The sequence below is a fragment of the Hyperolius riggenbachi genome, chromosome 12 (genome assembly GCF_040937935.1).
Source record: "Hyperolius riggenbachi isolate aHypRig1 chromosome 12, aHypRig1.pri, whole genome shotgun sequence".
In the NCBI taxonomy this organism is placed as follows: Eukaryota; Metazoa; Chordata; class Amphibia; order Anura; family Hyperoliidae; genus Hyperolius; species Hyperolius riggenbachi.
This window is the reverse complement of record NC_090657.1, coordinates 243,595,828-243,623,041: the sequence shown is the minus strand read 5'-3', so window position 1 is coordinate 243,623,041 and position 27,214 is coordinate 243,595,828. Positions and strand designations below refer to the sequence as shown.

Here is a 27,214-nt window from a genome sequence, read left to right as displayed (position 1 = left end):
TCTCAGCGTGTAGGGAGGTGGGGGAGTGGCAGGAGGCGCGGCCAGGGAGAGAGAGCTCTGCGCCCAACACTAGGGGGCTTACGCAGGGTCATCAGAGGGACACGCCTGGGGTCTTGAAATGATGAACACGGAAGAGGAGACCACCGCCGGAGATCACTGTGAAGATGACGGGAATATGTGCACAGGGAAGCCGCAAGGCCCCGATGAGGGATCCTGCATACCAGCGACGCCGCAGGTGATTGATTGTAATTACTGGATGAGCCTAACTCGGTCTTTACCGATTGTAGCTACTTTTTTAGGACGAGTCAGGCTCGTCCATAACGCTAGGGAGGTTAATGCACAGAACGCTGTGAGATACTGCATAGGGAAACCGTCAGACCATGCTCAATGTAAACGCGCCATAGGAATACCAATGCATTACCTTGTGAAGGGATGACATTCTCCATTGCACTGCAAGAGACTTAGGCCATGTCACAGTGGTCATGCATTCCTTGTGATAGCAGGAACGCAATGGATTTATTTATTTATTTATTTATTGTATTTATAAAGCGCCAACATATTACGCAGCGCTGATTGGGACAGCGTTGCCACATATTCTGCTCACATTGTGTTGGTTACTCTGAAGCATAGTCAATGAAAAGTATGCTTCACTTTTACTGTTAACGCGTGTGTTTAGGGCCCTTATGCTGATTCCTGTATTGGGACACGGTGAAGGCGGGGGAGGGGGTAGTGAATGAACCACTAATGGGTGGTTATTGTCTGGTATGCAAATTGGGTGGCTTTTTAACTGGAAATTTTCAGGTGGAGGAATGGAAATTTGCACTGGCCAATCAATTCAGGAGGAAGTGTCAATTAGCCATCGGCTGACTCATCAGCACTAAGTGTCGGGCAGCTCCTGAATTTCTCCACCAATGCAAATTCTGGATCCTGCTAAACCTCAAGTATCACGTTCAACTAAACTGTCTGCTCATCACTGATTGTGAATCACTGTCTGCTCATCACTGTCTGCTCATCACTGTCTGCTCATCACTGTCTGCTCATCACTGATTATGAATCACTGTCTGCTCATCACTGTCTGCTCATCACTGTCTGCTCATCACTGTCTGCTCATCACTGATTGTGAATCACTGATTGTGAATCACTGTCTGCTCATCACTGTCTGCTCATCACTGTCTGCTCAGCACTGATTGTGAATCACTGATTGTGAATCACTGTCTGCTCATCACTGTCTGCTCATCACTGTCTGCTCAGCACTGATTGTGAATCACTGTCTGCTCATCACTGTCTGCTCATCACTGATTGTGAATCACTGATCGTGAATCACTGTCTGCTCATCACTGTCTGCTCATCACTGTCTGCTCAGCACTGATTGTGAATCACTGTCTGCTCATCACTGTCTGCTTACCACTGATTGTGAATCACTGTCTGCTCATCACTGTCTGCTCATCACTGATTGTGAATCACTGTCTGCTCATCACTGTCTGCTCATCACTGTCTGCTCAGCACTGATTGTGAATCACTGTCTGCTCATCACTGTCTGCTCACCACTGATTGTGAATCACTGTCTGCTCATCACTGATTGTGAATCACTGTCTGCTCATCACTGTCTGCTCACCACTGATTGTGAATCACTGTCTGCTCATCACTGATTGTGAATCACTGTCTGCTCATCACTGTCTGCTCATCACTGATTGTGAATCACTGTCTGCTCATCACTGTCTGCTCATCACTGTCTGCTCATCACTGTCTGCTGAGCACTGATTGTTAATCACTGTCTGCTCATCACTGTCTGCTCATCACTGTCTGCTCATCACTGTCTGCTCAGCACTGATTGTGAATCACTGTCTGCTCATCACTGTCTGCTCATCACTGTCTGCTCATCACTGATTGTGAATCACTGTCTGCTCATCACTGTCTGCTCAGCACTGTCTGCTCATCACTGATTGTGATTCACTGACCCGGATGTGACCGGCATGAGCTCAATGCTTTACTTTAGGTGTCTGAGTGATCCGCCCATGTGGCTCAATTCTCGAAATGTGATAACTGCTATTGCAGCAGTTATCCCACGAGCTGCCGTGGGCAAAGGGTAGCATGCGAACAGCATTACTTCACGTGATAAGCGAAGGTTTGCCCGCGATCACGTGCGGTTTTCACATAAAAGGAGCACATGATCGTGCACAAACCTTCGCTTATCACGTAAAGCAGCGCTGTTCACACGCTACCCTTTGTGCATGGCAGCTCGCGTGATAACTGCTGCAAAGGCAGTTATCACATTTTGAGAATTGAGCCCATTGTGTGCTGATGTGGGCATAAAATCCGAACAGGGGTGAGAAGCCTATAGAAGCAGTGGTAGGCTAGAAGACTAGTTTACTATCAGTACAGGCACAGAGTGACAGCTTATACTGTACATACTGGAGGCAGCAGAGATCAGCACACACTGCAGCTAGTTTACTATCAGTACAGACACATAGTAACAGCTTATACTGTACATACTGGAGGTAACAGAGATCAGCACACACTGCAGCTAGATTACTATCAGTACAGGCACAGAGTAAGAGCTTATACTGTACATACTGGAGGTAGCAGAGATCAGCACATACTGCAGCTAGTTTACTATCACTACAGGTACAGAGTAACAGCTTATACTGTACATACTGGAGGTAACAGAGATCAGCACACACTGCAGCTAGATTACTATCACTACAGGCACAGAGTAACAGCTTATACTGTACATACTGGAGGTAGCAGAGATCAGCACACACTGCAGCTAGTTTACTATCAGTACAGGCACAGAGTAACAGCTTCTACTGTGCATACTGGAGGCAGCAGAGACCAGCACACACCGCAGATAGTTTACTATCAGTACAGGCACAGAGTGACAGCTTATACTGTACATACTGGAGGCAGCAGAGATCAGCACACACTGCAGCTAGTTTACTATCACTACAGGTACAGAGTAACAGCTTATACTGTACATACTGGAGGTAGCAGAGATCAGCACACGCTGCAGCTAGTTTACCATCAGTACAGGCAGAGAGTTACAGCTTATACTGTACATACTGGAGGCAGCAGAGATCAGCACACACTGCAGCTAGTTCACTATCAGTACAGGCACAGAGTAACAGCTTATACTGTACATACTGGAGGCAGCAGAGATCAGTACACACTGCAGCTAGTTTACTATCAGTACAGGCACAGAGTAACAGCTTATACTGTACATACTGGAGGCAGCAGGGATCAGCACACGCTGCAGCTAGTTTACCATCAGTACAGGCACAGAGTAACAGCTTATACTGTACATACTGGAGGTAACAGAGATCAGCACACACTGCAGCTAGATTACTATCAGTACAGGCACAGAGTAACAGCTTATACTGTACATACTGGAGGTAGCAGAGATCAGCACACACTGCAGCTAGTTTACTATCAGTACAGGCACAGAGTAACAGCTTCTACTGTGCATACTGGAGGCAGCAGAGACCAGCACACACCGCAGATAGTTTACTATCAGTACAGGCACAGAGTAACAGCTTATACTGTACATACTGGAGGCAGCAGAGATCAGCACACACTGCAGCTAGGCTACTATCAGTACAGGCACAGAGTAACAGCTTATAGTGTACATACTGGAGGTAGCAGAGGTCAGCACACACTGCAGCTAGTTTACTATCAGTACAGGCACAGAGTAACAGCTTATACTGTACATACTGGAGGTAGCAGAGATCAGCACACACTGCAGCTAGTTTACTATCAGTACAGGTACAGAGTAACAGCTTATACTGTACATCAGGGGCGTAGCTAGAAATCACTGGGCCCCATAGCAAAATTTTTTCATGGGCCCCCCTCACCCCCCGGGTAAATTCTCCCTCCCCCAACACAAACAGAAAATAAACGCAATTCGGCCCACATTTCAGCAGAAAAAAAACGCAATTTGAGCCACATTTCAGCAGAAAACAAACGCAATTCAGGCGACATTTCATCAGATAATAAACGCAGTTTGGCCCACGTTTCAGCAGATAATAAACGCAATTTGGCCCACGCTTCAGCAGATAATAAACATAATTTGGCCCACATTTCATCAGATAATAAACGCAGTTCAGGCGACATTTCATCAGATAATAAACGCAGTTTGGGCCACATTTCATCAGATAATAAACGCAGTGTGGGCCACATTTCATCAGATAATAAACACAGTTCGGGCCACATTTCATCATATAATAAATGCAGTTCAGGCGACATTTCATCAGATAATAAACGCAGTTTGGGTCACATTTTATCAGATAATTAACGCAGTTTGGTCCACATTTCATCAGATAATTAACGCAGTTTGGGCCACATTTCAGAAAAAAAAAAAAGAGAATGTACTCACCTGAAAGAAGTCTTCTCTTCCGGTCGTCTTCTGGCGAGCAGCTCCCCCGGAGATCTTGCTCTTCCTCCTCCTGCAGTCTCCAGCGGACCCGCGCTGGCAGTCAGGCAGAGCAGGGCTATGGGAAGATGGCGCCCAAAGCCCTGTACTGGAGACACAAATAGTCTCCAGAGCAGGGCTTCGGCGGCAGCCATCTTCCCGTAGCCCTGCTCTGTGAACTGGCTGGCGTTAGTGCGGGGCCTGCGGGCAACATTGTGACGTCACAATGACGTCAAGGAGCTTCTGAGGCCCCTAAAAACGTGAGGCCCCTGGCGGCACCCCTGCACACACACACACCATGCATACATACACACACACACACCATGCACACACCATACATACATATACACACATACACCATACATACATACATACATACATACATACACACACACACACACACACACACACACACCATGCATACACATGCCATACACACACCATACATACACACGCACACCATGCATACACACACACACACCATGCATGCATGCATATACACACACACACACACACACACACACACACACGCACACACACAGTACACACCATGCATACACACACCATGCATACACACACACACACACACACACGCACACACACACACACACACACACACGCACACACACACACACACCATGCATACACACACCATGCATACACACACACACACACACACACACACACACACACACACACACACACACACACACACGCACACACACACACACACCATGCATACACACGCCATGCATACACACACACACACACACACACACACACACACACACACACACACCACTACACACACACACACACACACACACACACACACACACACACCATGCATACACACACCATACACACACACACACACACACACACACACACACACACACACAGTGGCACTCACACACACGCCATGCATACACACACCCACACATATACACACCCACACATATACATACACACCCCCACAAACAATGGGCCAGTTACTCACAGTGTCTGTCTTCCGATGCTGTGACCGGGCAGACAGACGGGAAGGGGGCGGAGCTACAGGCGGGAGGGGCGGAGCTACAGGCGGGAGGGGCGGAGCCATAGCCAGCGCTGCTCTTCTGTGTTCCGGGCCAGGCCGGAACTATGAAGTAAGTGTCGGCAGGCGGAGGGATATGCAGAGAGGCGGCAGGTGGAAAATAGTCCCATTTCACCTGCCAGCCTCTTTGCAATGCTGCAATAGGGGGGGGGGGGGGGCTGGGCGGGGGTGCTCACTCCAGCAATCCTGAATGGGCCCCGGGGGCCCATGATTAAAGAAAAAAAAAAAAAAAAGCAGGAAACAAAAATAGGCTGCAGGACAGGCGGGCCCCCCAGTTGAAGCGAAGGGATCCGGGCCCTATAGCAACGCTATGGTTGCTATAGCGATCCCTACGCCTGTGCTGTACATACTGAAGGTAACAGAGATCAGCACACACTGCAGCTAGTTTCTATCAGTACAGGTACAGAGTAACAGCTTCTACTGTGCATACTGGAGGCAGCAGAGACCAGCACACACTGCAGCTAGTTTAATATTAGTACAGGAACATAGTAAGAGCTTATACTGTGCATACTGGAGGCAGCAGAGACCAGCACACACCGCAGATAGTTTACTTTTAGTACAGGCACAGAGTAACAGCTTATGCTGTACATACTGGAGGTAGCAGAGATCAGCACACACTGCATGTACAGGCACAGATTAACAGCTTATACTGTACATACTGGAGGTAGCAGAGATCAGCACACACTGCCACTAGTTTACTATCAGTACAGGCACAGAGTAACAGCTTATACTGTACATACTGGAGGTAGCAGAGATCAGCTCACACTGCCACTAGTTTACTATCAGTACATGCACAGAGTAACAGCTTATACTGTACATACTGGAGGCAGCAGGGATCAGACCATGCTGCAGCTAGTTTACTATCAGTACAGGCACAGAGTAACAGTTTATACTGTACATATTGGAGGTAGCAGTGATCAGCACACGCTGCAGCTAGTTTACTATCAGTACAGGCAGAGAGTAACAGCTTATACTGTACATACTGGAGGTAGCAGAGATCAGCACACACTGCAGCTAGTTTACTTTCAGTACAGGTACAGAGTAACAGTTTATACTGTACATATTGGAGGTAACAGAGATCAGCACACACTGCAGCTAGTTTACTATCAGTACAGGTACAGAGTAACAGTTTATACTGTACATATTGGAGGTAACAGAGATCAGCACACACTGCAGCTAATTTACAATTAGAACAGGCACAGAGTAACAGCTTATACTGTACATACTGGAGGCAGCAGAGATCAGCACACACTGCAGCTAGTTTACTATCACTACAGGTACAGAGTAACAGCTTATACTGTACATACTGAAGGTAGCAGAGATCAGCACACACTGCAGCTAGTTTACTATCAGTACAGGCACATAGTAACAGCTTCTACTGTGCATACTGGAGGCAGCAGAGACCAGCACACACCGCAGATAGTTTACTATCAGTACAGGCACAGAGTGACAGCTTATACTGTACATACTGGAGGCAGCAGAGATCAGCACACACTGCAGCTAGGCTACTATCAGTACAGGCACTGAGTAACAGCTTATACTGTACATACTGGGGGTAGCAGAGATCAGCACACACTGCAGCTAGTTTACTATCTGGATAGGCACAGAGTAACAGATTATACTGTACATACTGGAGGTAACAGAGATCAGCACACACTGCAGCTAGTTTACTATCTGGATAGGCACAGAGTAACAGATTATACTGTACATACTGGAGGTAACAGAGATCAGCACACACTGCAGCTAGTTTACTATCAGTACAGGCACATAGTAACAGCTTCTACTGTGCATACTGGAGGCAGCAGAGACCAGCACACACCGCAGATAGTTTACTATCAGTACAGGCACAGAGTGACAGCTTATACTGTACATACTGGAGGCAGCAGAGATCAGCACACACTGCAGCTAGGCTACTATCAGTACAGGCACTGAGTAACAGCTTATACTGTACATACTGGGGGTAGCAGAGATCAGCACACACTGCAGCTAGTTTACTATCTGGATAGGCACAGAGTAACAGATTATACTGTACATACTGGAGGTAACAGAGATCAGCACACACTGCAGCTAGTTTACTATCTGGATAGGCACAGAGTAACAGATTATACTGTACATACTGGAGGTAACAGAGATCAGCACACACTGCAGCTAGTTTACTATCTGGATAGGCACAGAATGAGGGCTGGAACCCACAAGAGCGCTTTTCAGAACATTTAGGGAGCGCTTGAAAACACTAGCGATTTCCCTAAACGCTCTGCCAATGTAAATGGATGTGCCAACTTCCACTGGAGCGTTTGCGATTCCCAAAATCCCTATCGCAGGACATGCAGCACTTTGTTAGCGTTTGCGCTTCAATGTAAAGTATATAATCGCTGGCGTAATCGCTTATCAAAACCTGCACGGTGCGATTTAGCTAGCGTTTTAAAGTTACTGTACACTGTAACAAAATTTAAAAAAATGAAAGGACCAATCCGACTTTAAAAACGCTAATTGCTAAACAACCGCTGGCAAATTGATGACACTTTCTAAAATCGCTCCCTAAAACGCTCATGAAATCGCGTACAAACTGCTGATACAAAACGCTTGTGATTGCGATTAGCGATAGCGTTTTGTAGTGGGTTCCAGGTCTTGAAGTTTCCGGCTGGGAACACACTAGGCACGCGTGAAAGGTTGCGTCTTGCTGCATATGCATTTGTGTGTTTTATTTTCTGCTCAGTGTGCAGCCACTAAATCACTATGTTTAGCTCGTTGTATTGATATTGCAGCCCAGTTCTCTCTGTCTTAGGGCCAGTGCAAACCAAAAAGCACTAGTGTGATCACAAACGCTCCCTTTCCTATAGTTTATAGGGCATTCCTCAAGCCAAATACTTTTTGTTTTAATACCCTAATTCCCTATAAACTAAACAAGCCACGCCCACAGCATTTCAGAGAGCCTTGGCATTTTAAGACAATAGCAAGGGCTTATGGGAGCTCAGTTTGGGCAGGGGGAGAGGAGGTGCTACTAGCCATCGATTTCAGAGGAAGAGGGGAGGAGGGAGAAGGAGAGGGGACTGAATTTACATACAAGAAAGCTGATAGCATCTCCAGCCCTTAGCCTGTGACAATATGACAAAAAGAACATGGCTGCCCTCATATTTTGCTGGGCATACACGGATGCAATTCTGCGCCGGATTTAGCCGCTGATCGATCCCTGCTCGCCCCCCCCCCCCCCCCCCCGCTGCGCCCGGATCGATTCCTGCCCCCCCCCCCCCCCCCCCCCCGCGGGCGCTTATCTTAACTTCGTTTCTGTTCCATTGTCTGCCTGCGGGGATCGAGCAGGGAATCAATCCGCCGCGTGATCAGACACGTCAGAAATTATCAATCGAGCCATCAGCGGCTCGATTGATTAGAAAGAAAAATGCCGTGTATGCCCAGCATTACAGGAATTAATAATCATACACTTTTGCAGCCAGATATGCTGTGTAAACTATCTAAACTTTAGATAAGATATATAGACAAGTTACTTGTTATAGTTTGTTTTTCATCTCGGATCCGCTTCAAAGAGACACTGAAGTGAAAAAAGAAGATGATATAATGATTGGTACGTGTAGTACAGCTAAGAACTAAAACATTAGCAGCAAAACCATAAGTCTAATATTGTTCCCAGTACAGGAAGAGTTAAGAAACTCCAGTTGTTATCTATGCAAAAGAGTGATTGAGCTCTACAACTTTCAAAGTCGCAGAGAGCTCTGTCTTCTGAAGCTTGTTATCTCAAACTTTAGTCATTGCAGAAGAGAAGGGGTTCAAAAGTTCTCTAGCCTGCTCTGTAAAATCATTTAGAAAGCTGAGTGTAGTGTGTAAACTGCCAATATTAGAGAATGATGCAAAAAAATAAAAAACTATAACTGAAAAAAAAAACAAATATTTTCTTTGCTACTAAAGTTCTAGTAATTATCTGTACTACACAACCAACTCATTATATCATAATATATATATATATATTTCTTGCTTCAGTGTCTCTTTAACATTGAGGCTGAATTGCCTCAGTAATCAGCAGAGATGCTGTAGGCCCCGCGTTTGTGTTTGGGATAAAATCACATCGCTCTGGTGTGATCCGTCCCATTCATATACATTAGCCAAGCACTTTCCCAAGGGCTGGCATTTTGAGAAGCACTCAGAAGCGCTCTTAGTGTGCAGCAGCCCTAAGGACAGCTTTCCCTGCACAAAGCATTGCACACAGCTGTTAGCTGTCACTTCAGCTGCTGCACCATGCAGATCATTGCAATTCTCTCACCTCTTATTGGTTGGTTCCCTGACTGCAGCCAGAAGGACCCCTTCAGTAGAGAGACCTCCACAGCGCTTCTGCTCTCAGCTATTCCAGGTTGTGAAGTGTTCTGACAGCTCCGGGTGTGCTGGCTGCTATTATCAGAGTCTGCTTAGCTACTTTCACTTTCTCTTGTGTAGATATCGTTCCACTCACATTCTCCAACCCACTCATTAAAGCCCAGCTGTCCATGTCTTAGCGGGACTTCCCCTCCTCGGAAACCCCTCTGTCCCTCTTTCTTCCTCATTTGTCCCACTTTAAAGTGACACCGATGTATAAATGAATTGTATGTGTAGTACTGATATATTAATAGAACATTTGCTGTAAAGAAAATAGTGTCCTATTTTAATGTTTAGATACATGTATATAGCTTTTTTTTATAAAATTGCTTCATTCTGTCATATTTGCAGTTACAAACCACACTCTGTATTGTAAACAGTAAAACATGCAGAGCTGATGCCCCTTTCCACTTTCCTGCAGTACAAATATTACCTAAATCTGTCTCTGTTTCTTTGATGTATAAGTGCTCCAGAAAACAGGACCCAAGTTAGCTCTGAGAGCTCTTGTGCATAGATATTTAACAACCAAAGTGTCTTAACTCTTCCTGTACTGGAAACAATACTATGCTAGGTACACACAGTGCAATTTTCTGACAGATCTACTGTCAGATCGATTATTCCAACATGTCCGATCTGATTTCCAGTCCATTTTCCGATCAATTTTCCATTCACTTCTATGGAAGATTGATCAGAAAATTGATCAGAAATCAGATCGGACATGTTGGAAATAATCAATCTGACAGTAAATCTGCCTAAAAATTGCGTTATGTGTACCCAGCATTAGACTCATATCTGTGCTACTAATAATCTATTGCTTAGCTGTACTACACATACAAATCACTATCTCATGAGTATTATCACTTCAGATTCCCTTTAAAGAGACACTGAAGGGAAAAATGATGATATAATGAATTGGTTGTGTAGTACGGATAATTACGAGAACATTAGTAGCAAAGAAAACATTCTCATATTTTTATTTTCAGTTATATAGTGTTTTTTATAACATTGCATCATTCTCTAATATTTGCAGTTTACACAACACTCAGCATTCTAAATGGTTTTACAGAGCAGGCTAGTGAACTATTGACCTGTCCTCTGCAGAGAAAAAGAAAATACAGTGACTGACAGTTGAGATAATAAGCTTCAGAAGACAGAGCTCTCTGTCACTTTGAAAGTCGTGAAACTCAATGGCTTTTTTACATAGATAACTGGAGTTTCTTAACTCTTCCTGTACTGGAAATAATATTAGACTTGTGTCTCTGCTCCTAATGTTTTATTTCTTAGCTGTACTACACATACAAATCATTATATCCATTTTTTTTCTGCTTCAGTCTCTCTTGAAGGACTGATGTACAGATTTATGTAAATATATGTATTTTTCTACAGAAAAAATGTATTTAATTGACTCTAAGCTTTATTCCCATCAATTCAATTGATTCACTATATTTCTTATTCTCAAATGTTAAAATGAAGAGAAACTACTGGTGATAGAGAGGACCAGTGTGGTCTGAATGATAAAACTACATCTTTTACTTCTGAAATGTTTGTGATATGCATGGTGAGGGGTGTGGTGGGGGCGGATCTTAAAGTGTTGTATGCCCACCCTCTCTACCGCTTAAGACAAGCCTGACTCGTCCTAAAAAAATAGCTGGAATCATTAAGGATGAGTCAGGCTTTGTCCAGTAATTGCTAATACTCTCCTGCGGTGTCTCTAGGGTGTGGGGTCCCTCGCCGGCGCCGCGCAGCCTCCCAGTACGTGTATTGCCATATTCTATGCGGCAATCCCTGGCGGTGATCTCCTCCTCTCTTCATCCGCTTCCTGTCCCCCAGCGATCACATCCCCCGGCGTGTCCCCCTGATGACGCTGCATTGTGACATGTATTGCCATCTTCTATGCAGCAATCCCTGGCGGCAATCTCCTCCTCTCTTCTTCCGCTTCCTGTCCCCCAGCGATCACATCCCCCGGCGTGTCCCCCTGATGACGCTGCATTGTGACATGTATTGCCATCTTCTATGCAGCAATCCCTGGCGGCGATCTCCTCCTCTCTTCATCCGCTTCCTGTCCCCCAGCGATCACATCCCCTGGCGTGTCCCCCTGATGACACTGCATTGTGACATGTATTGCCATCTTCTATGCAGCAATCTCTGGCGGCGATCTCCTCCTCTCTTCTTCCGCTTCCTGTCCCCCAGCGATCACATCCCCCGGCGTGTCCCCCTGATGACGCTGCATTGTGACATGTATTGCCATCTTCTATGCAGCAATCCCTGGCGGCGATCTCCTCCTCTCTTCTTCCGCTTCCTGTCCCCCAGAGATCACATCCCCCGGCGTGTCCCCCTGATGACACTGCATTGTGACATGTATTGCCATCTTCTATGCAGCAATCTCTGGCGGCGATCTCCTCCTCTCTTCTTCCGCTTCCTGTCCCCCAGCGATCACATCCCCCGGCGTGTCCCCCTGATGACGCTGCATTGTGACATGTATTGCCATCTTCTATGCAGCAATCTCTGGCGGTGATCTCCTCCTCTCTTCTTCCGCTTCCTGTCCCCCAGAGATCACATCCCCCGGCGTGTCCCCCTGATGACGCTGCATTGTGACATGTATTGCCATCTTCTATGCAGCAATCCCTGGCGGCGATCTCCTCCTCTCTTCATCCGCTTCCTGTCCCCCAGCGATCACATCCCCCGGCGTGTCCCCCTGATGACGCTGCATTGTGACATGTATTGCCATCTTCTATGCGGCAATCCCTGGCGGCGATCTCCTCCTCTCTTCTTCCGCTTCCTGTCCCCCAGCGATCACATCCCCCGGCGTGTCCCCCTGATGACGCTGCATTGTGACATGTATTGCCATCTTCTATGCGGCAATCCCTGGCGGCGATCTCCTCCTCTCTTCTTCCGCTTCCTGTCCCCCAGCGATCACATCCCCCGGCGTGTCCCCCTGATGACGCTGCATTGTGACATGTATTGCCATCTTCTATGCGGCAATCCCTGGCGGCGATCTCCTCCTCTCTTCTTCCGCTTCCTGTCCCCCAGCGATCACATCCCCCGGTGTGTCCCCCTGATGACGCTGCATTGTGACATGTATTGCCATCTTCTATGCGGCAATCCCTGGCGGCGATCTCCTCCTCTCTTCTTCCGCTTCCTGTCCCCCAGCGATCACGTCCCCTGATGACACTGCATTGTGTCGGGGAACCCAGTGTCATCACATCAGGCAGCAAATTCAAAGTTTGGGTATTGGAGCCAAATGTAAAAAAAAAATAAGCTATGGGCAAAACTACCATAGCAGCAAATAATAAAGTAAATATATATATATATATATATATATATATATATATATATATATATATATATTATTTTTTAAATGTGCGTGTGATACTGCTGTTTAAATCATGCCTCCACTACAAGTTTAAAAATCTATACCGCATACCTCAGTCCTTACTGCACAAAACTTATTTATTGTATTTATAAAGTGCCAACATATTACGCAGCGCTGAACTTCTCATAAATTACTTGTCCTGGGCAGCACGGTGGCGTAGTGGTTAGCGCTCTCGCCTTGCAGCTATGGGTCCCCAGTTTGAATCCAAGCCTGGGCATTATCTGCATGGGGTTTGTATGTTCTCCCAGTGTCTGCATGGGCTTCCTCCAGGCACCCTGGTTTCCTCACACATCCCAAAAAACATACAAATAAGTTAATTGGATCCATCTGAAAATGGCCCCTGCGAATAATGGCGCACTTTGTTGCCGCGAATCCGTTTGTTGCTTAATGCTATTTAATGTTAAAGCCTTATCGTTTTTTAGCTCTGTTTATTTTATTGAAAATTAGCGTTAACATTGTATCGTTATTTGTCGTTGTAAAAAGTGGTGTTATAAAAGGTATACCTAACTCTACTCTCACACAGAACTAGTGTTGGGCGAACAGTGTTCGCCACTGTTCGGGTTCTGCAGAACATCACCCTGTTCGGGTGATGTTCGAGTTCGGCCGAACACCTAATGGTGTTCGGCCAAACTGTTCAGGTTCGCCCGAACTGCTCAATGGCCGGCCGAACAGGGCCCCTGTTCGGCCGAATACGGCCCCCTATGGGGTCGCAGGCATAAGGGGGGAGCATGCCCCGATTGCGGGGGGGGGGTTGGGTCGGAAATTCCCCCCACCCCCTCCGCTAGCGCTCCCCCCTCTGCCCGCTTCCCCATAAAAATAGTTTAACCTCCTTGGCGGTAATCCCGAGCTGAGCTCGGGGTATGCCGCCGGAGGTCGCCGCTCAGGCCCTGCTGGGCCGATTTGAGTTCTGAAAAAAGCAGCACACGCAGCCGGCACTTTGCCAGCCGCGTGTGCTGCCCGATCGCCGCCGCTCCGCGGCGATCCGCCGTGTGCAGCGGCGAAAGAGGGTCCCCCCAGCCGCCCGAGCCCAGCGCAGCCGGAACAAACAGTTCCGGCCGGCGCTAGGGGCTGGATCGGGCGGCTCTGACGTCAGGACGTCGACTGACGTCCATGACGTCACTCCGCTCGTCGCCATGGCGACGAGGAAAGCGAAACAAGATAGGCCGCTCATTGCGGCCTATCTTGTTACTTTCGATTGCCGGAGGCGATCGAAAGTACGCTTCCGGAGCGCCCTCTAGTGGGCTTTCATGCAGCCAACTTTCAGTTGGCTGCATGAAATATTTTTTTTTTAATTTAAAAAAAACCCTCCCGCAGCCTCCCTGGCAAAATAATTAAACCGCCAGGGAGGTTAATGCAGGTTAAATAGTACCGGTGGCTGGCAGTGGAGTGAGGAGGAGGAGTCCGAGTAGGAGAGTGACGCGTTGAGGCCGGGCAGCGGGCGGTTTAGCGGTAGGGTTCTCTGACCTCACGTCCTCTACGTGATGACGCATACGAGGGTACGCGTGACGCGTACCCTCGTAGGCAGAGGACGTGAGGTCAGAGAAAGGGCGGAAGTACCACAAGGGTACTACCGCTGGTACTACCGCTGAACCGCCCGCTGCCCGGCCTCAACGCGTCACTCTCCTACTCGGACTCCTCCTCCTCACTCCACTGCCAGCCACCGGTACTATTTAACTTGCATTAAACTTTTTTTATGGGGAAGCGGGCAGAGGGGGGAGCGCTAGCGGAGGGGGTGGGGGGAATTTCCGACCCCCCCCCCTCGCGATCGGGGCATGCTCCCCCCTTATGCCTGCGACCCCATAGGGCCCCCAAAATGGGCATGTTCGGGGGTCCCATTGACTTCCATTGAGTTCGGGGTTCGGGCCGAACATGCCGAACATCTGGCCCATGTTCGGCCTGTTCGGCCCGAACCCGAACTTTCAGGTGTTTGCCCAACACTACACAGAACCCTCTCTGTACCTATCCCTAACCCCTAGACCCCCTTGGTGATGCCTAACCCTAAGACCCCCCTGGTGGTGCCTAACCCTAAATCTCTCCTGGTGATGCCTAACCCTAACCACTTCCCTGGTGGTGCCTAACCCTAAGACCTCCTTGGTGGTGCCTAACCCTAAATCTCCCCTGGTGGTGCCTAATCCTAAGACCCCCCTGGTGGTGCCTAACCCTAAGACCCCCCGGGTTGTGTCTAACCCTAAGACCTCCCTGGTGGTGCCCAACCCTAAATTTCCCCTGGTGGTACCTAACCCTAACCACCCCCCTGGTGGTGCCTAACCCTAACCACCCCCCTGGTGGTGCCTAACCTAAATCTCCCCTGGTGGTGCCTAACCCTAAGACCTCACTGATGGTGCTTAATCCAAACCACCCCCTGGTGTTGCCTAACCCTAAGACCCCTCTGGTGGTGCCTAACCCTAAGACCTCCCTGGTGGTGCCTAACCCTAAATCTCCCCTGGTGGTGCCTAACCCTAACCACCCCCCTGGTGGTGCCTAACCCTAAGACCTCCTTGGTGGTGCCTAACCCTAAATCTCCCCTGGTGGTGTCTAACTCTAAGGCCTCCCTGGTGGTGCCTAACCCTAAGACCCCCCTGGTGGTGACTAACCCTAGACCTCCCTGGTGGTGCCTAACCCTAAGACCCCCTGGTGGTGCCTAACCCTAAGACCTCCCTGGTGGTGCCTAACCCTGAGATCCCCTGGTGGTGCCTAACCCTAAGACCTCCTTGGTGGTGCCTAACCCTAAATCTCCCCTGGTGGTGCCTAATCCTAAGACCTCCCTGGATGTGCTTAACCCTAAGACCCCCCTGGTGGTGCCTAACCCTAGACCTCCCTGGTGGTGCCTAACCCTAAGACCTCCTGGTGGTGCCTAACCCTAAGACCTCCCTGGTAGTGCCTAACCATAAGACCTCCCTGGTAGAGATGGGCCGAACCTCCGATTTTAGGTTTGCGAACCCACCGTGAAAGTTTGATTCGCGCAAACTTTTGCGAACCGCAAAAGACTTCAATGGAGAGGCAACCTTGGAAATTTTGAAAAAAATATGGTGGCCAGAAAAATGATGGAAAAGATGTATCAAATGGTCTAAAACCTGGACAGAGACATAGTTGAGTGGGATACACATCAAAAGTCTCAATAAAAAAAAACTAGATTTGATACAAACCACTGTTTTAAGGTCACAAATCTCATTGAATGTTGAATTGCAGGCCTACACTGTTTTACAACATCAGGAAGTGTAATCCTCTCTCTCTCTCCTGCTCCCAGGGCCGAGCCTGGGCGGGTGCTGCGGGTGCAAGGCACCCAGGCGCCTGCCTCTGAGAGGCGCCGCCCGGCCCCGCTCTCCCCCTGTAACCGCCGCCGCCGCTTCAAGCTCCCTCCCTCTAGCCGCCGCGTCAGACCTCGATCAGGCGGGCGGGCGCTAGGACCTAGCACGCCGCACTGATATGCGGAAGTGACATCACTTCCGCATATAGAGCGGGTGCGTCCGGCGCCCTTTTCCTGGTCGGGTCGCCCGCTGATTGAGGTCTGAAGGGCTGCTGAAGGGTGAGGGGGGAGCGGAGGAGGGAGCGGCGGCGGCGGGGCGCGCTCCTGTCACTCACTACCTATCCTGGGCGCACATACCCCCTGGCTACCTATCCTGGGCACAGATATCACCTGGCCACCTATCCTGGGCACAGATACCACCTGGCTACCTATCCTGGGCGCACATACCCCCTGGCTACCTATCCTGGGCACAGATATCACCTGGCCACCTATCCTGGGCACAGATACCACCTGGCTACCTATCCTGGGCACAGATACCCCCTGGCTACCTATCCTGGGCGCACATACCCCCTGGCTACCTATCCTGGGCGCACATACCCCCTGGCTACCTATCCTGGGCGCACATACCCCCTGGCTACCTATCCTGGGCACAGATACCACCTGGCTACCTATCCTGGGCACAGATATCACCTGGCCACCTATCCTGGGCACAGATATCACCTGGCCACCTATCCTGGGCACAGATACCACCAGGCTACCTATCCTGGGCACAGATACCACCTGGCTACCTATCCTGGGCACAGATACCACCTGGCTACCTATCCTGGGCACAGATACCACCTGGCTACCTATCCTGGGCACAGATACCACCTGGCTACCTATCCTGGGCACAGATACCCCCTGGCTACCTATCCTGGGCGCGCATACCCCCTGGCTACCTATCCTGGGCGCGCATACCCCCTGGCTACCTATCCTGGGCGCACATACCCCCTGGCTACCTATCCTGGGCGCGCATACCCCCTGGCTACCTATCCTGGGCGCGCATACCCCCTGGCTACCTATCCTGGGCGCGCATACCCCCTGGCTACCTATCCTCGGCGCGCATACCCCCTGGCTACCTATCCTGGGCGCGCATACCCCCTGGCTACCTATCCTGGGCGCACATACCCCCTGGCTACCTATCCTGGGCGCACATACCCCCTGGCTACCTATCCTGGGCGCGCATACCCCCTGGCTACCTATCCTGGGCGCATATACCGCCTGGCTACCTATCCTGGGCGCATATACCCCCTGGCTACCTATCCTGGGGACATATATCCCTGGCTATATATTCTGGGGACACTGTCTGTTTGTCATTATGTGCATTTACTGGTGAAAATCTCTCTTATGTGCATTTGCTGGTGAAAAGCTGTCTTATTATGTGCATTTGCTGGTGAAAAGCGGTCTCTTGTTATGTGCATTTGCTGGTGAAAAGCGGTCTCTTGTTATGTACATTTGCTGGTGAAAAGCGGTCTCTTGTTATGTACATTTGCTGGTGAAAAGCGGTCTCTTGTTATGTGCATTTGCTGGTGAAAAGCGGTCTCTTGTTATGTGCATTTGCTGGTGAAAAGCGGTCTCTTGTTATGTGCATTTGCTGGTGAAAAGCGGTCTCTTGTTATGTGCATTTGCTGGTGAAAAGCGGTCTCTTATGTGCATTTACATGGGGGAAAAGCTGTCTCTTATGTGCATTTAGTGGGGAAATTTTGTCAGTAAAAATAATCTTTTGTCAGTAAATTTTTAGGTATTTGTCAGTAAAAAAATAACGTGAAAGGTTGGCAACACTGGCAGGCTGCGCGGCGCAACGGGAAAGATACAGGCAGCCCACCTCACGCTTGGGCTTGGCGGGGGGAGGAGCCTACGACAGCGAGAGTAGGGTGGCCGCAGGCAGCCATAAATATGCAGTGTGTGACTGCGTCGCACTCGCAGAGCCTCTCAGCCTGAGTCAATCCAGAGACTAGCAGACTCGCAGGAAGCCAAAGCCAGCCAGGAGCAAGCCCATGGAAGAGGGGTAGGAATGGGGTATCACATGCATGCGGAAAGAGGTGGAAGGTGTGGGTGTGATTAGGCAAGACATGGGTGTGGTTATGTGGTTGGGCGTGGTTAAGTTAACCACTCCCATAGGCGCCAGAGAAAATCTTGCACCCAGGTGCCAGGCACCCCAGGCTCGCCCCTGCCTGCTCCCCTCCTTCCCTGCTCCTCCAGAGGACAAGACCCTCCTCCTCCAGAGGAGGAGGGTCTTGTCTTCCAGGGAATTGAAGGATTTTAAAAGCCAGCTTACATACATTGGCCGGGAATTGAACCCAGGTCTAGTGCTTGGTAGGCAGCTCTCCTCACCACTATAGCACCACCAACACTACATGCTGAAGCCAGCCTAGCATGTACCATTATGATATATCCAAGAGAAAAATGAGCTTGCTTAGGGATTTGTAGGATGTCAAAAGCCAACTCACATACATTGGCCAGGAATCGAACCCAGGCCTACTGCTTGGTAGGCTGCTATCCTAACCATTATACCACCAACACAGCACACTACAATGCTACATGCTGAAGCCAGCCTAGCATGTACCATTGTAATATATACAAGAGAAAAATGTGCTTGCTTAGGGATTTGTAGGATGTCAAAAGCCGGCTCACATACATTTGCTAGGAATAAAACCCAGGTCTAGTGCTCGGTAGGCAGCTCTCCTCCCCGCCATACCACCACCAACACTGCATGCTGAAGCCAGCCTAGCATGTACCATTATGATATATCCAAGAGAAAAATGAGCTTGCTTAGGGATTTGTAGGATGTCAAAAGCCAATTTACACTCACAACACAAATCTTCGCGCTAGCACGCTGAATGGAACAGCTTCCCACAACTTGTACAATGCTGACAATGAATGCACGGTTCTGCTCCTGGTTTTTGGGGATGTGCAGTAATCTAAGTAGAAAAGGAGTGCTCCATAGTGCATTACTGTATAAAAGTTTTTATTCGCAAGATAAAAAATGTACTCACAAGATAGAAGAAATAATGCGCTTTTCAGCGGGCAACCCCCGCTCTGACTCCCCTTGGCGGTTCGTCCTTCCGCTTCTGTCTGACAGAACTGCTTGGAGGGCAGCTATGCTCACCACTATTCCACCAACACTACAGGCTAAAGTAAGCCTAGCTGGCCTGGGAAGGATGAGATGCTAGGTGGCCATGCAACCCTTTCTGCTAACCTAAAGCTTACTTGTGTCTTTTACAACACATTGGCTTAAAGAGGATCTGTAACGTCAAAACATCCCCTGGGGGGTACTTATCTCGGGTGGGGGAAGCCTCCGGATCCTAATGAGGCTTCCCACGCCGTCCTCCATCCCTCGGGGGTCTCGCTGCAGCCCTCCGTAAAAGATGACGTCAATATTTACCTTCCCGGCTCCTGCGCAGGCGCTCTGGTGGCTGTCGGCTCCGAAGTAGGCGGAAATACCCGATCGCCGTCGGGTCTGCTCTACTGCGCAGGCGCAAGTTTCCGGCGCCTGCGCAATAGAGCGGACCCAACTGAGATCGGGTATTTCCGTGTAGTTCGGAGCTGAAAGTCGCCACAGCGCCCCCGCTGGAGCCAGCAAAGGTAAATATTGAACTGACAGTCGGGTCTGTTGCCGGCTGTTCGGAGGGCTGCAGCGAGACCCCCGTGGGACAGAGGACGGCGTGGGAAGCCTCATTAGGATCCGGAGGCTTCCCCCACCCGAAGTGAGTACCCCCTAGGGGATGTTTTTGATGTTACAGAGTCTCTTTAAGACTTTACCAAATCCAATGCTCCAATATGGGGAAACTTCTCTGTTTGCTCCCTCCTCCCTATAGCCCCTTAAGAGAAAGTGTCATTAGGGTCCTTCTGTAACATAGATTGTAGTGTAACTATTTCAACTAATGTACCCTTCTTACACTTGAAGATTGTATACAAACGTAACCAGACTGCAGAGTGGTGCAGCAGAAGTGTGCTGTGCCCATAACCCAGAGGTTGATGGATCAAAACCAACCTCTGCTAGGCATAATTTCATTTTGCACCTCGCTTTATCGCATGGGCACAACGGTTTCCATAGCCCTGTAAGAGAAAGTGTAATAAGGGCCCTGCCTTAACATAGATATTACGGTAGCTAAGACTACTCCTGGGCCTTTCTTGTAGTTGAAGAGATGAGTGAACTGTGACATCACACTTAAAGAGACTCTGTAACCGAAATTTCATCCTGTTTTCTACCATCCTACAAGTTCCTAAACCTTTTCTAATGTGTTCTGGTTTACTGCAGCACTTTCTACTATCACAGTCTCTGTAATAAATCAATGTATCTTTTCCCTGACGGACTTGTCGCCCTGTGTCTGGAAGGCTGCCAACTCTTCTGTGCTGATCTATAAACAAAAGAAAGGCGGACTCCGGCACACTCCTTGAAGTTCCTCTTTATTTAGTCACGACGTTCCAAGTATACATATGCCCCCTGTCTACAGCTGTTTCGCGTGTGAGCACGCCTCCTCAGGACACGTGGGGCCTGTCTCATACACCACTCCTTCACCTAAATACAGGTAATAGCACCCACCCACTCACTACCTAGAGGGAGGGGGGGTTGACAACAATTGAGGAAAGGTGGAGACAGACAGCTTTTTAAAAAAATTGTGCAGATAAAATTACAGGACTAACCTATCTAAAAAAGGCATTGATCTCGTTTCTATCATTGAAACCAAGATTACCCAATGCATCAGTACGTGCAATCATTAGGGCCTCCCTTTTTCGCAATCTATCATCCAGATGCCCGCCCCTTCCATCGCTAACCACTGTTTCCAGACCTGCAAAGGTTAAACAATCTGCATTAGCCTTATGAACTTCCCTTACATGTTCTATAAGTCGAGTTGCGCCCTCCCCATTTTTCACTGATCTTTTATGTTGTAAGAATCGTTCCTTCAGAGGTTGTACCGTTTTGCCTATGTAGTAACGTCCGCAAGGACACCACACACAATAGACCACATTTTTAGTGCGGCAACTGATAAACTGTCTGACCCTCCATGTGACCGCACCCATCTGTACAATATCGCCCCTTTTTAGGGACCGACAAGCGCTACATCGTCCGCAGGAAAAATTGCCAGTCCATTTCTTTTTAGTCAGCCAGTTATCTGTACCTGCTGCGGCATTTTTACCTACATCACTATGTACTAATACTTTCCTTATAGTTTTACCTCTACGGAAACTGACTCTAGGGGCCTGCTTAGTAAGATCTTTAAGGTGAGTATCTGAACTGAGCATCTGCCACTGTCTGTGTATTACCTGGCGAATTCTATCAGAGAGGGGCGAATAATCAAATACAAAATTAAACCTGCGTGGTCCGCAGCATTTTCTCTCTTTCCTAGCTAGAAGTCTACCCCTAGGGACTTCCCGGGCTCTATCCAAGGCTTGCAAAACAGAATTGAGTTGGTACCCCCTATTCAGGAGTCGTTGACACAACTCATCCGCCTGTGATTCAAAGTCTGCCTCCGTACTGTTATTCCTCCTAAGTCTTAGGAATTGGCCGTACGGGATGGCGTCCTTGACATGTCTGGGATGATAGCTGTTAAAATGCAGCAAACTGTTTGTGGCTGTCTCTTTTCTGTAACCCCTGGTAGTGTTGGGCGAACATCTAGATGTTCGGGTTCGGGCCGAACAGGCCGAACATGGCCGCGATGTTCGGGTGTTCGACCCGAACTCCGAACATAATGGAAGTCAATGGGGACCAGGGGAGGACTGGCCCAGGGGGACGGGGGGCAATTGCCCCCCGGGCTGCCCGAATCTTAAGTAATTAGGGCTGGCCGCTGCTATACGCAGCGGCCGCAGACATACCACAGGTGACAGGTTCGCAGTGGGGATCGCAACCTCGCGCGATATTTCCCGGCAAGTTGAAGTATCCAATCAAAGAAGGGGCTGAGGCGGCCGGCCGTGGTGTGCCCTTGTGCGTGGCTGCGCCTGCGGTGGATGTGAGCGGCACAAGGACACAAATAGCTTAGGTCCTCTCCGGCCAGGTGGGTTGAAACTGCTTGACTCCGCACCCCCCCTGGAGCCATTGCCGCCCGCAACGTGCTGCTGTGCCTGCGGTGTCATCGGAGTGAGCTGTCTCACTCTTCAGCTTTCTGTGCTGGGGGGGCTGGGGGCCTGGAGCTGTGGCTACGAGTGGCTGGCTGGAGGAGTCGGACACAGTCCTCCCCTGTGCTGCTGTGCCTGAGGTGTCGTCGGAGTGAGCTGTCTCACTCTTCAGCTTTCTGTGCTGGTGGGGCTGGGGGCCTGGAGCTGTGGCTACGAGTGGCTGGCTGGAGGAGTCGGACACAGTCCTCCCCTGTGCTGCTGTGCCTGAGGTGTCGTCGGAGTGAGCTGTCTCACTCTTCAGCTTTCTGTGCTGGGCAGGCTGGGGGCCTGGAGCTGTGGCTACGAGTGGCTGGCTGGCTGGAGGAGTCGGACACAGTCCTCCCCTGTGCTGCTGTGCCTGAGGTGTCGTGGGAGTGAGCTGTCTCACTCTTCAGCTTTCTGTGCTGGGGGGGCTGGGGGCCTGGAGCTGCGGCTACGAGTGGCTGGCTGGCTGTCCTGGCTGGAGGAGTCGGACACTCTTGGGGCTGGGAGTTGGAGATGCCACCTATAGCTGCTTGCTGCTGTGGAGGAGGAGGAGGTGTAGGACTGAGGAGACAGGAGGATAGAGGAGGTCGGGTCCAGGTTGCCAGAGGAGAAGGTGTTTTTTATAAATTTTGTTTCTGTACTTCTTCTCCCTTCTTGTCACTGAGTTACTCACACTTTGCTGCCTGCCTGCTACTGCTGTCAAATTCAATTCTCTGCCCAGGCCAGTGCCCTCTGAGTTTTTTTTTGTGTGATAATCATCCCCATTCTGACCCTGGCCTGAGGGGAAATGTTTTTTCTTCTTGTGGTGTGATTGACGGCAGGGGAGGGGGGAGGCAGGCAGTTAGGCACTGTCAAACAGGTAGTTGGAGGGGGGGGGGAGTAGGTGTCAGACAAGTAGTTTGTATGGTGGGTGGGCAGGAGTGGGGTTAGGCATCACCAGGTAGGTAGGTTTGTGTGTGTGTGTGTGTGTGTGTGGGGGGGGGGGGGTTGTTTAAAGGAGTTATCAGGCATTTTTAATGAAATAAATGCTACTTACCCGGGGCTTCCTCCAGCCCCACGCTCCCAGCATGTCCCTCGCCGCAGCTCTGCAGTCAGCCATTCGCTGCCGCTGCCTCCCAGTCCTTGGCGATAGCACCAGTCCCACCTGGATGTCGGCCTGTACTGCGCCTGTGCGAGCAGCACTGTCAATCACCGCCACTTGGACCGGAGTGTACTGCGCAGGCGCAGTAGTTCTGCGTCTGCAGAGTACGCTCTGGTCCATGTGGCGGTGATTGACAGCGCCGCTTGCACAGGCGCAGTTGGCCTGACGTCATCGCCGGGGGCTGGGAGGCAGCGGCAGTGAACAGCTGACTGCAGAGCTGCGGCAAGGGACATGCTGGGAGCTTGGGGCTGGACGAGCCCTGGGTAAGTAGCACTTATTTTCATTAAAAAAAAAAGCCTGATAACTCCTTTAAGGTTAGGCATCAGACACAGACAGGTAGATTGTGCGGAGAAATGGGGTTAGGCATCAGGTACATAGTGTGTGTGTGTGTGTGGCTGGGGCTGTTAGTCATCACAATTTGAAGATTTGCACACAAGAAAGATATGGCTTTGGGCTGGGGATGCCGTGAAACGGGCCTCTAGTTTGTGTTGTCCCCCCAGGCCAAAAGGTCCCAGTCCTCCCCTGATGGGGACCCGAACTTTTGTGGTTTGTAAAGCCTCCTTACATGCTACATACCCCAAATTTACAGGGTATGTGCACCTTGGGAGTGGGTACAAGAGGAAAAAAAATTTAGCAAAAAGAGCTTATAGTTTTTGAGAAAATCGATTTTAAAGTTTCTAAGGGAAAACTGTCTTTTAAATGCGGGAAATGTCTGTTTTCTTTGCACAGGTAACATGCTTTTTGTCGGCATGCAGTCATAAATGTAATACATATAAGAGGTTCCAGGAAAAGGGACCGGTAATGCTAACCCAGCAGCAGCACACGTGATGGAACAGGAGGAGGGTGGCGCAGGAGGAGAAGGCCACGCTTTGAGACACAACAACCCAGGCCTTGCATGAGGACAAGAAGCGTGCGGATAGCATGCTTTGTACCACCATGCAGTCATAAATGTAATAAAGATAAGTGGTTCAATAAACAGGGACCACGCGGCAACGCTAACCCAGCAGCAGCACACGTGATGGAACAGGAGGAGGCGCAGGAGGAGAAGGCCACGCTTTGTGAGACACAACAACCCAGGCCTTGCATGAGGACAAAAAGCGTGCAGATAGCATGCTTTGTACCGCCATGTAGTCATAAATGTAATAAAGATAAGAGGTTCAATAAACAGGGACCACGCGGCAACGCTAACCCAGCAGCAGCAGCAGCAGCAGCACACGTGATGGAACAGGAGGAGGCGCAGGAGGAGAAGGCCACGCTTTGTGAGACACAACAACCCAGGCCTTGCATGAGGACAAAAAGCGTGCGGATAGCATGCTTTGTACCGCCATGTAGTCATAAATGTAATAAAGATAAGAGGTTCCATAAACAGGGACCGGCAACGGTAACCCAGCAGCAGCAGCAGCAGCAGCACACGTGATGGAACAGGAGGAGGCGCAGGAGGAGAAGGCCACGCTTTGTGAGACACAACAACCCAGGCCTTGCATGAGGACAAAAAGCGTGCGGATAGCATGCTTTGTACCGCCATGTAGTCATAAATGTAATAAAGATAAGAGGTTCCATAAACAGGGACCGGCAACGGTAACCCAGCAGCAGCAGCAGCAGCAGCAGCACACGTGATGGAACAGGAGGAGGCGCAGGAGGAGAAGGCCACGCTTTGTGAGACACAACAACCCAGGCCTTGCATGAGGACAAAAAGCGTGCGGATAGCATGCTTTGTACCGCCATGTAGTCATAAATGTAATAAAGATAAGAGGTTCCATAAACAGGGACCGGCAACGGTAACCCAGCAGCAGCAGCAGCAGCAGCACACGTGATGGAACAGGAGGAGGCGCAGGAGGAGAAGGCCACGCTTTGTGAGACACAACAACCCAGGCCTTGCATGAGGACAAAAAGCGTGCGGATATAGCAGCAATGCTTTTTGCCGCCATGCAGTCATAAATGTAATACAGATGAGAGGTTCAATAAACAGGGACCGGAAACGCTAAACCATCCCAGATGTTCATCGGTCATGTTACTTGGTTGGGGTCCAGGAGTGTTGCGTAGTCGTTTCCAATCCAGGATTGATTCATTTTAATTTGAGTCAGACGGTCTGCATTTTCTGTGGAGAGGCGGATACGCCGATCTGTGATGATGCCTCCGGCAGCACTGAAACAGCGTTCCGACATAACGCTGGCTGCCGGGCAAGCCAGCACCTCTATTGCGTACATTGCCAGTTCGTGCCAGGTGTCTAGCTTCATGCCCGGTTTCAGGTCCAGCGGTGCCAGCCACAAATCCGTCTGTTCCTTTATTCCCCTCCAAATTTCCTCCCCTGTGTGCTGCTTATCCCCAAGGCAGATCAGCTTCAGCAACGCTTGCTGACGCATGCCAACAGCTGTGCTGCACTGCTTCCACGATCCTACTGCTGCTGGTGCTGGGTTAGCGTTTCCGGATGAGGTACAGCTTTGAGATGCGTTGGAGGAGAAGGAGTCAGAGAGGTAGGTGCTGCTGTTGTTATCCAGTGGGAGGGACGGCGGTGCAGCTGTTTGCGGCGTGGGCAACACCCGCGCCGTAGCAGGTGAGGAATCGCTGCCAGGCTCCACAAGGTTCACCCAGTGCGCGGTAAGGGAGATGTATCGACCCTGGCCGAACGCACTCGTCCAGGTGTCAGTGGTGAGGTGAACCTTGCAGGCAACGGCATTCTTCAAGCTTCGGGTTATTTAGCTGACCACGTGCTCATGCAACTCAGGCACTGCAGAGCGCGCAATGTGGTAGCGGCTGGGAACCACGTAACGTGGGATGGCCACTGACATCATGCCCTTGAAGCTGTTTGTCTCCACCACTCGATATGGCAGCATTTCGCAGGCCAGAAGCTTGGCTATGCTGGCTGGCTGTTACTGCCACGGCCCGGGGGTCATTTGCTGGCAATTTCCTCTTGTGCTCAAACATCTCAGAGACAGACAACTCAACCGTAGCGCTGCACACCGAAGGGCTGTTGGTTGTTGTGTTTGATGAACACTGGGAGACCTCAAGAGCACTAGTCCGGAAAGTGACAGTGTCAGCATCGTCTGATGTTTGTGAATGTTGTGAACCACGCAATGGCTGGGCTACTGCTGCTGCTGAGGCGGGTCTGGTGGTGAGTCTGGTGAACCCAAGGGAGGCAGTGTTGCTGGTGGTACGGTGGTACCCTGTCCTGCCGCGTTTGCCCACAGAGTGGGATGTTTGGATAGAATGTGGCGGCTCATGCTGGTGGTGGAGAGGTTGTTAATACTTTTCCCCCTGCTCAGGCGGGTCTTGCACACCTTGCAAATCGCCATGGTAACATCCTCAGTGCAGTCTTCAAAGAAAGCCCAGACTTTAACTGGCTGAGGACTCGGACCTCGTGCGTGATGTGCTGGTGCTGCTTAACCCACTGCTGGACGCTTGAGAGGTCATCCAAGTAATTATCTGGTCCTGTTCTTTTGGATCTGTGAGGGTTGTTGTCCTGGACAACATGG

At 49.8% G+C, this 27,214-nt stretch overlaps 1 protein-coding gene across 1 annotated transcript in view; it reads right to left on the bottom strand.

Moving 5' to 3' along the window:
• Positions 1-9,848, bottom strand: part of LOC137541324 (uncharacterized) — a 177,401-nt gene extending 167,553 nt beyond the window's left edge. The window contains exon 1 of the mRNA XM_068262572.1: positions 9,772-9,848. The gene's annotated coding sequence lies outside the window, so the exon portion shown is untranslated. The remainder of the gene's footprint in view (positions 1-9,771) is intronic.
• Positions 9,849-27,214: the final 17,366 nt, after the last annotated feature.